Raw genomic sequence first — 12,224 nt, forward strand, 5'->3', positions numbered from 1 at the left:
AGATGCAGGGGGAATGTGGTAATGACCTTGACCTCACTGTCCAGGAGGGTGGTGGAGGCTGAGGCAAACAACTCTTCATTCCTCTTCTATTCAACTATTTCAGGGCTGCGGGGGAATGATACTGACTAGATTGCCCTACAGAGGGTCGATGGACTGAATGGCCTCCTGTACCATCATAACCCTTATTTTAATATTCCAGCCTACATCCAAAGATTGCTTCCCAGTAATCAGGAGTGTCCATCCACCCTGGTAGATATGTTGACTGTTTCCATTTTAAAATCCCGATATCCACCCTTAAATGAAAACGAGTGTGTGTGTGTGTGTGTGTGTGTAAAACAGGAGCTGTAATGATACCTTCTCCACACTGGCAGAATCAAAGCAAGGTGAATTTAGATGGGTCATTTCTGTGGACATGTGGGGGTGGAGATTGCAATGTAGAGCTGAACGTGTGATTTTAAAATGTGGATTGAGATCAGACAGACTACCTGGTCCTATTATTTCCCACATTATAAACCACCTTGGTTTGCAGCATCTGTGTGCTGTGTCAGAGGAGATGGACTAATAATTACATTGAATTTACTGCACAGCCTATGCTGGTGTTTCTGTCCAATGCAAGTCACCTCCCACCCTAATTTATCTCACTTTATATCCTTCCATTCCTTTTGCCTCGATTATTCCCTGTGGTAGTAAGCTCCACATTCTCACTGCTGGGAGGGTGCCGTTTACAGAACGGTATGTCTTACAGAAGTCTCCATGGTTTCCTGTAGGTTAACTGTAAGTCTTTATTAACTACTCAAGCTATTTACACAGGCACAGTAAAGGGTACCAGCTAAGAGCTACCTCCATGCTTGGGTCTTTACACGCCTCTGCTCAAAAGCACTCTGGGCCTAGGTCTGAGTCATGTGTTCTATTACATCACTGTGTGGGCGGTACTGTATTCAGTCCCACATTAACCCGATATGTGCCAGGGTCTTATATTACACTTCTTGCATCCCCCCTCCCCCCACCCCTGCCACAACCAAGTCTTTATCCAATGTCTTTGGAGTTATGTGAGTTTACATCATGTCTTACATTGTTAACAATGCCAGTTAAATTGTTGTTACTACCAGCACTATTACTATATTAGCAGTGCTCCATCTCCCCATTCAAGTCCTTGAATTTAGAGGTTCAGGCAGAATGGAAGCCTCATATCCTTCCATATCTTGTTTGCAGTTCTGTTGGAGGAGGTAGGCTGTGGTTTCTGCTCCCTCCTGTTGGCCTGGAGGGTGAGCCGGTATCTGGGTAGGTTTTCATTCTTCCATTCTTTTGTGTTGGTCCACTTTTGGCCATTCCAACACAGGACTGCTTGTGTGCCAAACAGCATAAGTAGCAAGTGCTAAGCGATCACACGACCAACCGATCAGATCTAACCTCTGCAGGCCGGCCACATCCAGTCATGAATAGTGGTAGCCAATTAAGCCACACACTGGAGGAGGAGACTCCACAAATATCCCCATCCTCAATGATGGAGGAGCCCAGCACATCAGTGCAAAAGATAAGGCTGAAGCATTTGCTACAATCTTCATCCAGAAGTGCTGGGTGGATGATCCATCTTGGCCACCTCTGGAGGTTTCCCAGCTTCACAGATGCCAGTCTTCAGCCAATTCGATGCACTCCATGTGATATCAAGAAAGGGTTAAAGGGACTGTATATGGGCCCTGGCAATATTCTGGCAAGAGTACTGAAGACTTGTTCCAGCTTGTTCCAGAACTTGTTGCGCCCCTAGCCAAGCTGTTCCAGTACAGCTACAACACTGGCATCTACCTGGCTATGTGGAAAATTGCCCAGGTATGTCCTGTACACAAAAAGCAGGACAAATCCAACCCGGCCAGTTACCGCCCCATCAGTCTACTCTCCATCATCAGTAATGGAAGGGATCATCAACAGTGCTATCAAGTGGCACTTGCTTAGCAATAACCTGCTCACTGACAATGGGAATCGGGGCAAAACTCTCAGCAGGTTGGAGTCATACCTAGCCCAAAGGAAGATGGTTGTGGTTGTTGGAGGTCAGTCACCTCAGTTCCAGGACATCACTGCAGGAGTTCCTCAGGGTAGTGTCCTCGGCCCAACCATCTTCAGCTGCTTCATCAATGACTTTCCTTCCATCATAAGGTCAGAAGTGGGGATGTTCGCTGATGATTGCACAATGTTCAGCACCATTCGCGACTCCTCAGATACTGAAGCAGTCCATGTCCAAATGCAGCAAGACCTGGACAATATCCAGGCTTGGGCTGACAAATGGCAAGTAACATTCACACCACACAAGTGTCAGTCAATGACCATCTCCAACAAGAGAGAATCCAACCATTGTCCCTTGATGTTCAATGGCATTACCATCACTGAATCCCCCACTAACAACACGCTGGGGGTTACCATTGATCAGGAACTGAACTGGACCAGCCATATAAATAACTGTAGCTATAAGAGCAGGTCAGAGGCTAGGAATCGCGCGATGAGTAATTCACCTCCTGACTCCCCAAAGCCTGTCCACCATTTACAAGGCACAAGTCAGGAGTGTGATGGAATACTCCCCACTTGTCTGGATGAGTGCAGCTCCCACAACACTCAAGAAGCTGGACACTGTCCAGGACAAAGCCCGTTTGATTGACACCACATCCACAAACATTCACTCCTTCCACCACTGATGCACGTAGCAGCAGTGTGTGTACCATCTACAAGATGCACTGCAGGATTTCACCAAGGCTCCTTAGACAGCGCCTTCCAAACCCACAACAACTAACATCTAGAAGGACAAGGGCAGCAGATAGATGGGAACACCACCACCTGGAAGTTCCCCTCCAAGTCACTCACCATCCTGACTTAGAAATATATCGCCGTTCCTTCACTGTCACTGGGTCAAAATCCTGGAACTCCCTCCCTAACAGCACTGTGGGTGTACCTACACCACATGGACTGCAGCGACTCAAGAAGGCAGCTCACCACCTCTTTTGCAAGGGCAACTAGGGATGAAACCCTGCATCCCGTGAATGAATTTTTGAAAAAAGTTCGCATTATTGGTGGTTGCTGCTTCTCCAGCTTGTTTGTCGTGGGGTGGACAGACATTGTGCTTGTCTCCTTGTCACTTCTTTCACTTCTCTGTTGTTGTGTGGGTCGTCTCGATGTCCTCTGTGGATGAGGAAGAGTGTTCCTGTGAGGCGAAGGTGGTTTGGTAGTACGTTCACCTCCTTTCCGTTGTCAGCCACGACTGGGGTTCCTGCATCTCTACCTTTGGTCTTCTGGCTGAGAGTTGCACCGTATGCGCTGTGGTTGCAGTGTTGACTGTACAGTGTTACCATCGTCGGGGCAAAAGGAAGAGGCATCTGGGATTGCTGATCACTGTCTTTCACCTCTTGCACTGGAGGCCTTGTAGCTACCTCCTGGGTGGTCAGCTGGTCTGACTATTGAGGGTTTTCTGGGACCTGTAATGAGAATGGACAAAGTGGCTCGGCAAAAAGATAAGACAGTTCAGAGCTGAAGTCCAGTCGGAATACTCTTTGTGTTTTTTGTTTGAGTCCTCAGGACAGTGCATTTCTGTCTGGTGGATGACAGTGGTTGCCGTCTAGAGGAGATCCATGGCTATGCAGGCATCTCTGCTCAGGAAAGAGATTGATTGGTTATGGATGGTGTACATCAGCCGGAAGATCTGTTTGCTGCCATATCTTAGTGGTTCCAGGATCATACCAATGAGTGGAAATCCGATTCCTTGTGGCCCATACAGTGGTGTGTCTGTTGTTCAAAGCCAGAGGTCTTTCAGCCATGGTTCTTTGTATGACAGGTATGACTGGTATGCTGGCTGCTGTATCTAATTAAAAATTTGTTAGATGGCCATTGTTAGAAATGACCACATTTCCAAAATAAGAAAGCAAGATCTTTCACCTTGCCCAAGAAGTATGGCTGTGTGTATTCCGGGTTTGCAGCCTCAACCTCATTGTGGGGCCTTCCATGCGTTTCAGAGTTTGTGCCTTGCCCAGTTTGCCATTGTGTCCAATCCTATTGTATTGGAAGCATTGGGCTGAACTTGCAGGACATTGACCTCGCCTGTAGAGGCGCTTTGCTCCACAGCGTTGGCATGGTCACTCTGCTGGCCAGTTTGGAAATTGCGTTCCCTGGCTTAGTGTTGCTGTGTCGTGGCCTGATATGCTGGACTCTTGAGAGTTGGCCTCTGCACCATGTTTTCTTCTCTCCTCTTAAGATTGCCTTACGCTCTCCCCTTAAGATTGCCCTACGCTGCTCACAGAGTTCAGGCAGTCTAATTATCTGGATTGCCTTGTCCAGAGTGAGATCTTCCTTTGCCCGTAAGTGGTGAGAGAGATCATCGTCTGTTACTCCTACCACTATTCTGCCTCTGAGTTTACACTTTAAATCTCCGTATTCATAACTTTCTGCCATCCTGTGCAGGTCTTTGATGAATGAATCGACTGGTTCCCCTGGTAGTTGTAGCCTCTTATTGCATTGAGCTCTTCCGAGTATTTTCTTTCCTTCTTAGATTGAAGTAAATGTTGAATAATTTTGATACCTCTTCAAATTTTGCAGATGATTCATTAATACCCTGTCTTACAGTGCTTTTGTCTGCAATTGGGCCTACCGAGTAAAGCACCGTGTTCACCCTTCTGACTTTTTATTTAAACCTGAAGTGATGCTGTATCTTGATCTTTTCCTCCAAAGTCCCCAATTGACCTGGGCCTTGGATTAGTCTGAATTGATGTGAGAGATTGGAATTGTGATCCATGTACAGCTTTAAGAACTTCCTGGATATCAACATGGCGTTGCTGTTCACTCGGATTTCCTGTGCTCGCCAGTTTTGGCGGGCTCTACAAAACGGTGATGGCTCTCGTCCTGGGGAAAATTTTTTAACACTCTTCTATTATTTAGGGGTTGACTTTTTAAAATGTCACAGCGATCAAGTTGGAGCTTCTAGTGCCTGAGCTGGGCAGTCGCAACATTCCCAGAATATTTTAATTTTTAATTCTCAGTATTCAGGCTCCGACTCGGGTTTTAGCGACTGGTTTCTTTCAAACAGCTCTTCTCACACTAAATTACTTCAAAGATTTCTCAGGACTTGCTGCAGCCTGGAATTTTAAAAGATTTAGCTTGCCCCTGTACTCTAGGAACCAAAGCCGCACTGCCAAGTCTTCTGTTAAAGTGAGGAATTTTAAATTTCAGCCTCCAGCTTCCAAGCCTTTCTACCCCTCCCCACTTCTGGAGCTGCTTTTCAGGTCAGAATGCTTATTATAAAACTTCTTCCAGCATTTCAATTTGTCTCTGCATTTTAGCGAAGTTCTGGGTTTTATCTCCTTGCTGACTCCATGTAGGGAGGGTGTTGACTACAGAACGTTGTGGCTTAATGTGGTCTTCTGTAGGCTAACTGTAAGTCTTTATTAACCACTTGAACTGTTTACACAGGTACAGTAAAGGGTACAAGCTAAGAGCAGTCTCCATGTTTAGGTCTTTACATCTACCCAACCAAACTCTTCCGGAATTATAAAAAAAACTCTTCCACCCCCCAGCCCTCTCCTTCCAGGAGAAAGGCAATCCAGCCTGGTCAGTTTTTCCGAATAGTTAGAACTTCAGTTCTGATATCATCTTTGTACAGATAAGCCAGGGAACTACAGGCCAGTGGGTCTCACGTCAGTGGTAGGGAAACTGTTGGAGAAAATTCTGAAGGAGAGAATCTATCTCCACTTGGAGAGGCAAGGTTTGATCAGGGATAGTCAGCATGGCTTTGTCAGAGGGAGGTCATGCCTAACAAATGTGATTGAATTGTTTGAGGAGGTGACCAGGTGTGTAGATGAGGGTAGTGCAGTAGATGCAGTTTATATGGATTTCAGCAAAGCCTTTGACAAGGTCCCACATGAGAGACTTATAAAGAAGGCAAATGCACATGGGATACAGGGTAATTTGATAAGGTGGATTCAAAATTGGCTTAGTTGTAGGAGACAGAGGGTGATGACAGAAGATGCTTTAGTGACTGGAAGCCAGTATCCAGTGGTGTACCACAGGGATCTGTGCTGGGTCCCCTATTATTCGTCATTTATATAAACGACATAGATGACTATGTGGGGATTAGTAAGTTTGCGGATGACACAAAGATTGGCCGGGTGGTTAACAGTGAGGTTGAGTGTTTTGGGCTACAGGAAGATATAGACGGGATGGTCAAATGGGCAGATAAGTTGCAGATGGAATTTAACCCTGAAAAGTGTGAGGTGATACACTTTGGGAGGAATAATTTGACAAGGAAGTATTCAATGAACCTCGAAGGGTCATGAGGACTCGAAACGTCAACTCTTTTCTTCTCCGCCGATGCTGCCAGACCTGCTGAGTTTTTCCAGGTAATTCTGTTTTTGTTTTTGTTTTGGATAGGGAGCAGCTGTTCCCCTTAGTTGAAGGGTCAGTCACGAGGGGGCATAAGTTCAAGGTGAGGGGCAGGAGGTTTAGGAGGGATGTGAGGAAAAACTTTTTTACCCAGAGGGTGGTGACAGTCTGGAATGCGCTGCCTGGGAGGGTGGTGGAGGCGGGTTGCCTCACATCCTTTAAAAAGTACCTGGATGAGCACTTGGCACATCATAACATTCAAGGCTATGGGCCAAGTGCTGGTAAATGGGATTAGGTAGGTAGGTAGGTCAGGTGTTTCTCACGTGTCGGTGCAGACTCGATGGGCCGAAGGGCCTTTTCTGCACTGTCATTCTGTGATCTTTGCACACCTTTTTTTACACCTTCATTACCCCAATATCCTTTTCATAGTATGGAGACCAGAACTGCCATGTTCTCTAAGTGTGGTCCAACCATTTCTGTTCACTCCGATTGTAAAGAGGAGGGTTTTCTTTCTGCCTTTGAATCATCTAGCGAAGGAATCTGAAACACCGGGGGCCCAGTCTCAGGATAAGAGGCCGATCATTTAGGACTGAAACGAGGAGAAATTACTTCACTCAAAGGGTTGTGAATCTTTGGAATTCTCTACCCCAGAGGGTTGTGGATGCTCCATCACTGAACATATTTAAGGCTCAGAACACCCAGATTTCTGGTGTCTCGGTGAATTAAGGGATATGTGGAGCGGGCAGGAAAATGGAGTTGACACCCAAGATCAGCCATGATAGGATGAAATGGTGGAGCAGGCTCGACAGGTCACCAGGTCAACGCCTGCTCCTGTTTTTTTTTATCTTCGTGTGATCTTGCTTTTTTTCTCTCTGGACTCTGAAGGCTGGCTCATCAAACTGCAGGTTATTAGCGCAAGTGCTTTTGTTTCTTGGCTAGTTCCTGAGACGCTCAGCTTTATGGGCGTTGATCACTCTGCGCACCATCAAGCACCCCAGTTTGAAGCTCTGCTGACTGCTTACCAGAGCTGCTCAATATGTCATCAAGTGAGAGAAAAGGCAAAATACTGCAGAGGCTGGATATCTGAAATAAATACATAAAGCATTGCCTGCGGAGAGAGAGCTCCATCAGACCATGGATGTCAGAAATGCGAGGGCATTTACTTGAACCTCGAGCACCTTCTCTCTCTCTCTCTCTCTCTCTCTCTCTCTCTCTCGCTCTCTCTCTCTCTGCATCAACCTTCAGTAAATATTGAACACATGGGCAGACAGTGCAGTTCGGAACAAAATAACTGATAGATTATCCTCAATTAATGTTTGCTGCAATCTCAAGTTTGGTTGAACCTTGGGCTGCTAACTGATTACATCCTGTATTCACATGACTGAATTTTGTCACCTGATAGCTGGGAGTTGGGATTCACAGGAATTACCCCCCCCACCCCTGCCATCGAGGGAGGAAGTGTTTGAGATTTGCATGTTTGGGTCTGTCAGAACTGTCAATAAAGTCGAGACTTCCGGAGAGCTAGTTCTGTCGCTGACTTATCGGAGCACTGGTACAGGGGGAGAGCAGCCTGGTTGGGGGGAGGAGGTAGAGGGGGAGAGCCACCTGGTTGTGGGGGTGAGATAGAGGGGGAGAGTTTCACTGTCAGTGGGGGGGGTCTGTAGAGGGGGAGAGTTTCACTGTCGGTGGGGGGGGTCTGTAGAGGGGGAGAGTTTCACTGTCGGTGGGGGGGGTCTGTAGAGGGGGAGAGTTTCACTGTCGGTGGTGGGGGGGGCAGTAGAGGGGGAGAGTTTCACTGTCGGTGGGGGGGGTCTGTAGAGGGGGAGAGTTTCACTGTCGGTGGTGGGGGTCTGTAGAGGGGGAGAGTTTCACTGTCGGTGGGGGGGGTCTGTAGAGGGGGAGAGTTTCACTGTCGGTGGGGGGGGGGGGTCTGTAGAGGGGGAGAGTTTCACTGTCGGGGTGGGGGGGGTCTGTAGAGGGGGAGAGTTTCACTGTCGGTGGGGGGGGTCTGTAGAGGGGGAGAGTTTCACTGTCGGTGGGGGGGGCAGTAGAGGGGGAGAGTTTCACTGTCGGTGGGGGTGCAGTAGAGGGGGAGAGTTTCACTGTCGGTGGGGGGGGCAGTAGAGGGGGAGAGTTTCACTGTCGGGGTGGGGAGTCTGTAGAGGGGGAGAGTTTCACTGTCGGGGTGGGGAGTCTGTAGAGGGGGAGAGTTTCACTGTCGGTGGTGGGGGTGCAGTAGAGGGGGAGAGTTTCACTGTCGGTGGGGGGGGTGCAGTAGAGGGGGAGAGTTTCACTGTCGGTGGGGGGGGCAGTAGAGGGGGAGAGTTTCACTGTCGGTGGGGGGGGCAGTAGAGGGGGAGAGTTTCACTGTCGGTGGGGGGGTCTGTAGAGGGGGAGAGTTTCACTGTCGGTGGGGGGCAGTAGAGGGGGAGAGTTTCACTGTCGGTGGTGGGGGTCTGTAGAGGGGGAGAGTTTCACTGTCGGTGGTGGGGGGGGGTCTGTAGAGGGGGAGAGTTTCACTGTCGGTGGGGGGGGCAGTAGAGGGGGAGAGTTTCACTGTCGGTGGGGGGGTCTGTAGAGGGGGAGAGTTTCACTGTCGGTGGGGGGCAGTAGAGGGGGAGAGTTTCACTGTCGGTGGTGGGGGTCTGTAGAGGGGGAGAGTTTCACTGTCGGTGGTGGGGTGCAGTAGAGGGGGAGAGTTTCACTGTCGGTGGGGGGGTGCAGTAGAGGGGGAGAGTTTCACTGTCGGTGGTGGGGGGGGTCTGTAGAGGGGGAGAGTTTCACTGTCGGTGGGGGGGGCAGTAGAGGGGGAGAGTTTCACTGTCGGTGGGGGGGTCTGTAGAGGGGGAGAGTTTCACTGTCGGTGGGGGGCAGTAGAGGGGGAGAGTTTCACTGTCGGTGGTGGGGGGGGTCGGTAGAGGGGGAGAGTTTCACTGTCGGTGGGGGGGGGCAGTAGAGGGGGAGAGTTTCACTGTCGGTGGGGGGGTCTGTAGAGGGGGAGAGTTTCACTGTCGGTGGGGGGGCAGTAGAGGGGGAGAGTTTCACTGTCGGTGGTGGGGGGGTTCTGTAGAGGGGGAGAGTTTCACTGTCGGTGGGGGGGGGGGTCTGTAGAGGGGGAGAGTTTCACTGTCGGTGGGGGTGAGATAGAGGGGGAGAGTTTCACTGTCGGTGGGGGTGAGATAGAGGGGGAGAGTTTCACTGTCGGGGTGGGGGGGGGTCTGTAGAGGGGGAGAGTTTCACTGTCGGTGGTGGGGTGCAGTAGAGGGGGAGAGTTTCACTGTCGGTGGGGGGGTGCAGTAGAGGGGGAGAGTTTCACTGTCGGTGGTGGGGGGGGTCTGTAGAGGGGGAGAGTTTCACTGTCGGTGGTGGGGGGGGTCTGTAGAGGGGGAGAGTTTCACTGTCGGTGGTGGGGGGTCTGTAGAGGGGGAGAGTTTCACTGTCGGGGTGGGGGGTCTGTAGAGGGGGAGAGTTTCACTGTCGGTGGGGGGGAGTCTGTAGAGGGGAGAGTTTCACTGTCGGTGGGGGGGGTCAGTAGAGGGGGAGAGTTTCACTGTCGGTGGGGGGGCAGTAGAGGGGGAGAGTTTCACTGTCGGTGGGGGGGGGGGCAGTAGAGGGGGAGAGTTTCACTGTCGGTGGGGGGAGTCTGTAGAGGGGGAGAGTTTCACTGTCGGTGGGGGGGGGGCAGTAGAGGGGGAGAGTTTCACTGTCGGTGGGGGGGGGTCTGTAGAGGGGGAGAGTTTCACTGTCGGTGGGGGGGGTCTGTAGAGGGGGAGAGTTTCACTGTCGGTGGGGGGGGTCTGTAGAGGGGGAGAGTTTCACTGTCGGTGGGGGGGGCAGTAGAGGGGGAGAGTTTCACTGTCGGTGGGGGGGCAGTAGAGGGGGAGAGTTTCCACTGTCGGTGGGGGGGGTGCAGTAGAGGGGGAGAGTTTCACTGTCGGTGGAGGGGGGTCTGTAGAGGGGGAGAGTTTCACTGTCGGTGGGGGGAAGTAGAGGGGGAGAGTTTCACTTGTCGGTGGGGGGGTCTGTAGAGGGGAGAGTTTCACTGTCGGTGGGGGGGGTGCAGTAGAGGGGGAGAGTTTCACTGTCGGTGGGGGGGGGTTCTGTAGAGGGGGTAGAGTTTCACTGTCGGTGGGGGGGGGGTCTGTAGAGGGGGGAGAGTTTCACTGTCGGTGGGGGGGCAGTAGAGGGGGAGAGTTTCACTGTCGGTGGGGGGGTCTGTAGAGGGGGAGAGTTTCACATGTCGGTGGGGGGGTGCAGTAGAGGGGGAGAGTTTCACTGTCGGTGGAGGGGGTGCAGTAGAGGGGGAGAGTTTCACTGTCGGTGGGGGGGGTCTGTAGAGGGGGAGAGTTTCACTGTCGGTGGGGGGGGTCTGTAGAGGGGGAGAGTTTCACTGTCGGTGGGGGGGGTCTGTAGAGGGGGGAGAGTTTCACTGTCGGTGGGGGGGGTCTGTAGAGGGGGAGAGTTTCACTGTCGGTGGGGGGGGTCTGTAGAGGGGGAGAGTTTCACTGTCGGTGGGGGGGGCCAGTAGAGGGGGAGAGTTTCACTGTCGGTGGTGGGGGGGGTCTGTAGAGGGGGAGAGTTTCACTGTCGGTGGGGGGGTCTGTAGAGGGGGAGAGTTTCACTGTCGGTGGGGGGGGGGGTCTGTAGAGGGGGAGAGTTTCACTGTCGGTGGGGGGGCAGTAGAGGGGCGAGAGTTTCACTGTCGGTGGGGGGGGTCTGTAGAGGGGGTGAGAGTTTCACTGTCGGTGGGGGGGGCAGTAGAGGGGGAGAGTTTCACTGTCGGTGGGGGGGGCAGGTAGAGGGGGGAGAGTTTCACTGTCGGTGGGGGGGGTCTGTAGAGGGGGGAGAGTTTCACTGTCGGGGTGGGGGGTCTGTAGAGGGGGAGAGTTTCACTGTCGGTGGGGGGGGTCTGTAGAGGGGGGAGAGTTTCACTGTCGGTGGGGGGGGGGTCTGTAGAGGGGGAGAGTTTCACTGTCGGTGGGGGGGGGGGGGCAGTAGAGGGGGAGAGTTTCACTGTCGGTGGGGGGGGGGGGCTGTAGAGGGGAGAGTTTCACTGTCGGTGGGGGGGGCCTGTAGAGGGGGAGAGTTTCACTGTCGGTGGGGGGGGTCTGTAGAGGGGAGAGTTTCACTGTCGGGGTGGGGGGTCTGTAGAGGGGGAGAGTTTCACTGTCGGTGGGGGGGTCTGTAGAGGGGGAGAGTTTCACTGTCGGTGGGGGGGGGTCTGTAGAGGGGGAGAGTTTCACTGTCGGTGGGGGGGGGGTCTGTAGAGGGGGAGAGTTTCACTGTCGGGGTGGGGGGGGTCTGTAGAGGGGGAGAGTTTCACTGTCGGGGTGGGGGGTCTGTAGAGGGGGAGAGTTTCACTGTCGGTGGGGGGGGGTCTGTAGAGGGGGAGAGTTTCACTGTCGGTGGGGGGGGCAGTAGAGGGGGAGAGTTTCACTGTCGGGGTGGGGGTCTGTAGAGGGGGAGAGTTTCACTGTCGGGGTGGGGGGGGTCTGTAGAGGGGGAGAGTTTCACTGTCGGGGTGGGGGGGGGTCTGTAGAGGGGGTGAGTTTCACTGTCGGTGGTGGGGGTCTGTAGAGGGGGAGAGTTTCACTGTCGGTGGTGGGGGTCTGTAGAGGGGGAGAGTTTCACTGTCGGGGGGGGGGGTCTGTAGAGGGGGAGAGTTTCACTGTCGGGGTGGGGGGGGTCTGTAGAGGGGGAGAGTTTCACTGTCGGTGGGGGGGGGTCTGTAGAGGGGGAGAGTTTCACTGTCGGGGTGGGGGGGGTCTGTAGAAGGGGAGAGTTTCACTGTCGGTGGGGGGGGGGTCTGTAGAGGGGGAGAGTTTCACTGTCGGGGTGGGGGGGGTCTGTAGAGGGGGAGAGTTTCACTGTCG

The 12,224-nt window shown here is 52.4% G+C and overlaps 1 protein-coding gene across 2 annotated transcripts in view; it reads left to right on the forward strand.

Moving 5' to 3' along the window:
- Positions 1-12,224, forward strand: part of klhdc3 (kelch domain containing 3) — a 117,453-nt gene that overhangs the window by 992 nt on the left and 104,237 nt on the right. The window lies entirely within an intron of this gene.

Source organism: Carcharodon carcharias, chromosome 5 (assembly GCF_017639515.1).
Source record: "Carcharodon carcharias isolate sCarCar2 chromosome 5, sCarCar2.pri, whole genome shotgun sequence".
Taxonomy (NCBI): Eukaryota; Metazoa; Chordata; class Chondrichthyes; order Lamniformes; family Lamnidae; genus Carcharodon; species Carcharodon carcharias.